Below are 8,754 nucleotides of genomic sequence, written 5' to 3'. Positions count from 1 at the left end.
ATTTCAGTGTGTGTTTGTGCGTTTCAGTGTGTGTTTGCACGTTTCAGTGTGTGTTTGTGCGTTTCAGTGTGTGTTTGTGCGTTTCAGTGTGTGTTTGCGCGTTTCAGTGTGTGTTTGTGCGTTTCAGTGTGTGTTTAGTGTGTGTTTGTGCGTTTCAGTGTGTGTTTGTTTCAGTGTGTGTTTGCACGTTTCAGTGTGTGTTTGCGTGTTTCAGTGTGTGTTTGTGCGTTTCAGTGTGTGTTTAGTGTGTGTTTGTGCGTTTCAGTGTGTGTTTGTTTCAGTGTGTGTTTGCACGTTTCAGTGTGTGTTTGCACGTTTCAGTATGTGTTTGCGCGTTTCAGTGTGTGTTTGTGCATTTCAGTGTGTGTTTGCGAGTTTCAGTGTGTGTTTGCGCGTTTCAGTGTGTGTTTGCGCGTTTCAGTGTGTGTTTGTGCGTTTCAGTGTGTGTTTGTGCATTTCAGTGTGTGTTTGTGCGTTTCAGTGTGTGTTTGCGCGTTTCAGTGTGTGTTTGTGCGTTTCAGTGTGTGTTTGTGCATTTCAGTGTGTGTTTGCGAGTTTCAGTGTGTGTTTGTGCGTTTCAGTGTGTGTTTGTGCGTTTCAGTGTGTGTTTGCGCGTTTCAGTGTGTGTTTGTGCGTTTCAGTGTGTATTTGCGCGTTTCAGTGTGTGTTTGTGTGTTTCAGTGTGTGTTTGTGCGTTTCAATGTGTGTTTAGTGTGTGTTTGTGCGTTTCAGTGTGTGTTTGTGCATTTCAGTGTGTGTTTGCGCGTTTCAGTGTGTGTTTGCGCGTTTCAGTGTGTGTTTGTGTGTTTCAGTGTGTGTTTGTGCGTTTCAATGTGTGTTTGCGCGTTTCAGTGTGTGTTTGTGCATTTCAGTGTGTGTTTGTGCGTTTCAGTGTGTATTTGCGCGTTTCAGTGTGTGTTTGTGCGTTTCAGTGTGTGTTTGTGCGTTTCAGTGTGTGTTTGCGCGTTTCAGTGTGTGTTTGTGCGTTTCAGTGTGTGTTTAGTGTGTGTTTGTGCGTTTCAGTGTGTGTTTGTTTCATTGTGTGTTTGCGCGTTTCAGTGTGTGTTTGCACGTTTCAGTGTGTGTTTGCGCGTTTCAGTGTGTGTTTGTGCGTTTCAGTGTGTGTTTGTGCATTTCAGTGTGTGTTTGTGCATTTCAGTGTGTGTTTGCGAGTTTCAGTGTGTGTTTGAGCGTTTCAGTGTGTGTTTGTGCGTTTCAGTGTGTGTTTGTGCATTTCAGTGTGTGTTTGCGCGTTTCAGTGTGTGTTTGCACGTTTCAGTGTGTGTTTGTGCGTTTCAGTGTGTGTTTGTGCGTTTCAGTGTGTGTTTGTGGTTTTCAGTGTGTGTTTGTGCATTTCAGTGTGTGTTTGCGCGTTTCAGTGTGTGTTTGTGCATTTCAGTGTGTGTTTGTGTTATTATCGACTGTCTATCAGCCAACTAACCAAAATAACGAATAATCTCTCTGATAGAGAGGCTATTGTTCTCATCAGAAACTAACAATGCACCACTGTGTGTGTGTGTGTGTCTCTCTCTCTCTCTCTCTCTCTCTCTCACACACACACACACACACACACACACACACACACACACACACACACACACACACACACTGTCTGTCAGACCCATGTTATCTGGACAACATGCTCTCTGACCTGGGGGGACCACACACACACACACACACACACACACACACACACACACACACACACACACACACACACACACACACACACACACACCCTCCCTCCGGGCGTCTCCACAGTCACCTCCTTGTCTACAGATTAACCCCAGATTATAGCATTCAGAGAGAGAGAGAGAGAGAGAGAGAGAGAGAGAGAGAGAGAGAGAGAGAGAGAGAGAGAGAGAGAGAGCGAGAGAGAGAGAGAGAGAGAGAGAGAGAGACAGGCAAAGATTGGTACACATGCAAACATGCTCCATTTGTGCTCTCAACTTCAAAGACACACATACGTAAACTACAGCCCACTAGCACACTCAGAAACAGAAATACAGTGTCTGCGTCCCTCTATGGAAATAGAGTGCCATTTGGGATGCATACAGCCAGTGGAGGACATTCAGACGGAGTTTTGTGACTAACGTGAATCATAATATATGACTATGCTCTTTCCCTGTCACTAGCCTAGCGGTTAAGAACATTGGGCCAGTAACCGAAGGTCACTAGTTTCGAATCCCAGAGCCGGGCAAAGGTGGGAAATGTTTTATCTGCCGTTCTGTCCCTGAACTAGGCAGTTAACCTAGAACAGCGCCTGCTGCCCGGGCACCGTGGACGTTGATTAAGGCACCTGCCCCACACCTCCCGCACCTCTCTGAATCAGAAGGGTTGACTGCTGCCCGGCCACAGTGAACGTTGATTAAGGCACCTCCCCCACACCTCCCGCACCTCTCTGAATCAGAAGGGTTGACTGCTGCCTGGCCACAGTGGACGCTGATTAAGGCAACAGGGAAATGTTTAATCATTCTCATGCCATTCACCTGGGTGCATTTTTCACACCTAAACAGCAGCCAGGTCGTTGAAATTGGACGTCTATCCATGTCCTGAGGAAGTCGGGAAATGACTTTAAAACCTGAAACAGAAAAAGAGAGCAGGAACAGAGAGAATGGAACAGAGAGAATGGAACAGAGACCAGGAACAGAGAGAATGGAACAGGGAGAATGGAACAGAGAGAATGGAACAGAGAGAATGGAACAGAGAGAATGGAACAGAGAGAATGGAACAGAGAGAATGGAACAGAGAGAATGGAACAGGGAGAATGGAACAGAGAGAATGGAACAGAGAGAATGGAACAGAGACCAGGAACAGGGAGAATGGAACAGAGAAAATGGAACAGAGAGAATGGAACAGGGAGAATGGAACCGAGAGAATGGAACAGAGAGAATGGAACAGAGGGAATGGAACAGAGAGAATGGAACAGGGAGAATGGAACAGAGAGAATGGAACAGAGCGATTGGAACAGAGAGAATGGAACAGGGAGAATGGAACAGAGAGAATGGAACAGGGAGAATGGAACAGAGGGAATGGAACACAGATAATGGAACAGGGAGAATGGAACCGAGAGAATGGAACAGAGAGAATGGAACAGAGGGAATGGAACAGAGAGAATGGAACAGGGAGAATGGAACAGAGAGAATGGAACAGAGAGATTGGAACAGAGAAAATGGAACAGGGAGAATGGAACAGGGAGAATGGAACAGGGAGAATGGAACAGAGAGAATGGAACAGAGAGAATGGAACAGGGAGAATGGAACAGAGGGAATGGAACAGAGAGAATGGAACAGAGAGAATCGAACTTCCTCCAGATGGTACCTAAGGGTGGTATTCTGCTGCATTGCAGAGTCCACTTGAGCGCTTAGAGTGCGGATTTTGTGCACGTGAGTGTCACACTTGCTCCTTTCGGTCTCAAACTTATCTGTCATGGTTTGCAGATAGAGGTCTTGAGTACGGAGCGAGATATTCAGTGATGAGATTTCTTCCTCTTGCTTAGAAATGAAGATTTCCATCTTCATCACCCGAGTTCTCTCATCATTCATTTGGTCAGCGACTTCAATGAGTTCTGCTGGTTTGTCATCCAACTTAGTCATTGTGTTCATCAATTAATTGTCAATAGTTGCTCAGTTCTCTCCACCTGTCCCCTCATGTTAGCCATGTCTGGCACGTGCTTCAGCTGTGCACTGTGGTATTGGACCGATACATCAGTGCAAAAGTGTGGAGAACCGTCACAAAGCCTGTGTTTGATGGTTCGCAATTTCAGTTGTTTTTTCCGCTAATGGCATAATTAGGGTTGGTATCGCTGCTGAGGTCAGAGATCAATCCTTTTATGGGTGGAGGTTCACTAATTAGCGGAGGAGTGGCGACCACCTCCTTTGATAGCTTGCACCTTATTAGAAAAATTTTGAGGAAAAATGTTCCTATTTTTTTCAAAGTTTGGGTTTGGAATTCATTGGAAGCTGTAAAGACAAGTTGAATCTATTTATAGATGTTGACAAACCATCAGTACCGTACCAGTAATGTGGAAGTTGGACGTGAATGAATTTGCAAAAGCAAATTGAATTAATTAATCAATGCCAATGATTAATCCTACCTGGGTATTAAACTTTAAATAACCTGAGATGTTGCTTCATCTAGGTTAATATGAGAAGTTTAAAAGTGTCTCATTTGATTGGGAGAACATTAAGTTATGTTAAACAATTTAACTTATTAAATTGAATGAGACGATAATCCATACAATCTCCATTGATTGGATGTCATAAGTGTAAACAGTAGATCAAATGTTGGGAGCATTCAACACTGTGGTACACTTCTCCCTAAGGCCGAAACCACATGGGATTCCCGCTGAGGCGGGGCTTCTGTCAGTAATGGATTACTGAATGGTTTTGCAAAAACCAAATTTGACTGATTTATCAATTTAATGATAAATCAGACCTGTATAGGCTATTTGGGAATTAACCTTTAATTAACCTGAGAGGTTGCTTCATCTAGGTTAGTTTGGAAAAAGTTTACAATGTCTTATTTAGAAAACTCATCAATTTGGAAATGATTTAAAATATCTATTTCAGAATGTAAATTACCAGATTTACACTTATTAGTTCAATTGGATAAGTCATTGATATCCGTCTGGAGATCATAAGTAATGACTTGAGTGTGACCTGAATAATTCATCATGAACGAACACCCTGGGCACATGTCAGTGGACAATGATTTCACACGCTGAAATCAAACGGAACTACCCGGGGCGGGATTTCCGTTCCACAAGGCGGAGCAATTTCAACGTAGCACAAGAAAACCAAATGGGTATTTTACATTGTTAGCTTTAGCATGCAAGCTAAACCCTCCTTTGTGCCTGAAAATGCAGCACATAGGATTCCCTTGTTAGCTTTAGCATGCAAGGTAAACCCTCCTTTGTGCCTGAAAATGCAGCACATAGGATTCCCTTGTTAGCTTTAGCATGCAAGGTAAACCCTCCTTTGTGCCTGAAAATGCAGCACATAGGATTCCCTTGTTAGCTTTAGCATGCAAGCTAAACCCTCCTTTGTGCCTGAAAACTTAGCACATAGGATTCCCTTGTTAGCTTTAGCATGCAAGCTAAACCCTCCTTTGTGCCTGAAAACTTAGCACATAGGATTCCCTTGTTAGCTTTAGCATGCAAGCTAAACCCTCCTTTGTGCCTGAAAATGCAGCACATAGGATTCCCTTGTTAGCTTTAGCATGCAAGGTAAACCCTCCTTTGTGCCTGAAAACTTAGCACATAGGATTCCCTTGTTAGCTTTAGCATGCAAGGTAAACCCTCCTTTGTGCCTGAAAACTTAGCACATAGGATTCCCTTGGCAAGAGAAAGGTTTTACTTATAACATTATGTTCAAACCCTTTTCGGCGTTTTTTTTTTTACGATGTTTTAATTAACGGGAACGCGCAACAAACAACGAAATGCACCGTGGTCTACTCGCGAGAGAGAGAGACAGAGATATATATCTCTGGTCGAGCTTATCTCCTGAATTTCAATCGGCTGGCCCTTTGTCCTCGCTAGAGAAATGAATAATGACCGAGCCTCCCCGCGTCTGAAACGCGGCAGGCAGAAATAGCCCTGCGTTTGGCCAAACGCTCTATTTCTCAGATTTCTATAAGTAGCTTTCTCGGCCCTCCTACAGAAATGTAATCGCCTACGTTGCCCACTGACGACGTCTGTGGGAAATGCAATAAATATTTACTCTGAGCTGCGCTTCAGTAGGATGGTGGTAGATGGAAGACCGTGTTGCCAAACCGAGTCCTTTGTCCTTTGAATAATGTCTCTGGTGGTCAATTGGATAAGTTGTAGTAACGTCGTTGTGTGGTAGATGGGATACTCTGTCTGTTCCTTCCTAACCTGCGTTTGCAGCTGCGGTCGCCAACTCAACGGCTAGGAGGTATCACTTCTGTCGTGAATAAGAGTTCAAAGTTCATACCATTCGCAACCAAAGCTCATGCTGATGTTGGCTTCGTTCTGTAGTTATTATCTGAACCACTCTGACATAGGACTGTCGCCCTCACATCCTCGGAACAGGAAGTTATGTTGTCGTCAAGGCTTTATATAGGAAGGGAGAAAAGGGGTGTGTGTTATAGTTTACAGCCTCTGTCTCTTCACGTGGGCGGGCCACTGAGTGAGCAGCCCTAACTTATGAAAACCCACATCTCACATTTTAGAAGCTAAAATCACATTTCATCCCATCACAAATGATTTCATATTCAAACATTTAAATTGAAGAACAATTCCATGTGACTCCGATAACTACAATGTGCAGACTTTCCACTGTAGGGTGTATGTCATCCTATCATTGATGAGAATGTCTCAGATGACAACCGAACTGACATCATATTCATTAAGTACCACTGCATATGTTCAATTGGTCAGATTACCAGAATATAGTTCAGTTCCCCCCACCTTCTGATGTTCCCAGAATCTCTATGTTAACCAGGGGTTTTGTAAATGTAACCTCAGTAGGGTAGAGAGAGGAAAAAGGGGGGAGTAATATGATTGACTGAATGAATGAATGAGTGATATGACTGATTGACTGAATTAATGAGTGATATGATTGACTGAATGAATGAATGAGTGATATGATTGAATGAATGAATGAATGAGTGATATGATTGACTGAATGAATGGATGGATGAGTGATATGATTGACTGAATGAATGAATGAGTGATATGATTGAATGAATGAATGAATGGGTGAGTGATATGATTGACTTGAATGAATGAATGAATGAATGAATGAATGAGTGATATGATTGAATGAATGAATGAATGAGTGATATGATTGATTGACTGAATTAATGAGTGATATGATTGACTGAATGAATGAATGAGTGATATGATTGAATGAATGAATGAATGAGTGATATGATTGACTGAATGAATGGATGGATGAGTGATATGATTGACTGAATGAATGAATGAGTGATATGATTGAATGAATGAATGAATGGGTGAGTGATATGATTGACTTGAATGAATGAATGAATGAATGAATGAATGAGTGATATGATTGCCTGAATGAATGAATGAATGAGTGATATGATTGCCTGAATGAATTAATGAATTAATGAATGAGTGATATGATTGCCTGAATGAATGAATGAGTGAGTGAGTGATATGACTGAATGAATGAATGAATGAGTGATATGACTGAATGAATGAATGAATGGGTGATATGACTGAATGAATGAATGAATGAGTGATATGATTGCCTGACGGAAATGGTGATATTGTGGCTGTAGCGACGTTTCATTTTTTAATGTCATATGTTTATTTATTAAACCTTCATTTAACTCGGCAAGTCAGTTAAGGACAAATTCTTATGATCAGTGACGGCATACCCCCCCGGCCAAACCCAGATGACGCTGGGCCAAGAGTGCTACTTTGAAGAATATCTCAAATATAACATTTATTTTTATTTGTTTATAACACCTTTTGGGTTACTACATGATTCCATGTTTGTTATTTCATAGTCTGTTATTCTACGATGTAGAAAATAGTAAAAAAGAAAGAAAAACCCTTGAATGAGTCGGTTTGTCCAACCTGTTTATTCGTACAGGATATGCATTTAACCCCTTGTGTTTTTACTATAAACAGTCTCCATATACACAGTACCTCTATAAAAAAAAATTCAACTGATACCCGGAGACCTTCAGACAAGTCTTGTGAGCGTTCTAGAGCAAAACTGACATTGACTAATAAAATGGCGCGGGAAGAAATGGCAGCAGTTTTACGAGCACCTAACCCATTGTGGTATTGTTTGTGGGGGGGTTTTTCACGTTATTTGTAACTTATTTTGTACATAATGTTTCTGCCACTGTATCTTATGGCAAAAAAAAAGAGCTTCTGGATATCAGGACAGCGGTGACTCACCTCGGGATTTGACAGAGATATTTTCTTCAACAAGCAGGACGCACAGGATGTACTGCTAACACCCGACAAGGCCAACATCCCCGTCATTGGCAAGAGAAAGAGACGCAGGTACAGAGGACACGGAGCGGGGGTGCCTCGTGAGGATCCGCTGCGAGTGCGAAAGCTGCCTTTACCATCAATTTTACTCACCAACGTACAATCATTGGACAATAAATTAGATGAGGTACGGTCACGAATATCCTACCAACAGGACATCAAAAACTGTAACATCTTATGTTTCACCGAATCGTGCTGCAGCAGCAAGATAGAACAGCACACTCCGGAGTCTCTACTTTTATCCTATATAAAAAAATACACAAGTTCAAATGTTGCTCCACAAGACCGAAACGAGCCAGTCGGTCACAATTGATCCTCAAAAAATTCATCAGATCCATCAAAATTCATCAGATGAATCAATGTATTACTATAATTTACATTGTAGTCTTACATAGTTATTGTAAATGACTCATAAATCGGGCCTTCTTAGAATATCAATTTTCTCCAGAAAGGGACTGGTGGTGTTAACAATGTGGTATTAATAAGAGATGGGCGATAATAAGAGATTGGTTTTTTTCTTCGACGTGATGGGAACATCATTTATTTCCATTTTTTCTCAAATATATATATTTTTTAATCCTGTATGATAAACATTCCAAACAGAGTACCCCGACCGCTCGCAGGCGTCCACATGGTCCTAAAGCACACCGTTGCCTCGTTTTTGTATCACATTACAACGATAAAACTGGGATGGTGAGGGGACAAAAATGCAATTTCTTGGTGTGTCCCCCAATCCAGATGCTCCCCCCGCATCCAGA

Source organism: Oncorhynchus mykiss, chromosome 30 (genome assembly GCF_057628025.1).
Source record: "Oncorhynchus mykiss isolate SJ-2025 chromosome 30, ASM5762802v1, whole genome shotgun sequence".
NCBI classification, from domain to species: domain Eukaryota; kingdom Metazoa; phylum Chordata; class Actinopteri; order Salmoniformes; family Salmonidae; genus Oncorhynchus; species Oncorhynchus mykiss.
This window is presented reverse-complemented; position numbering follows the sequence as displayed.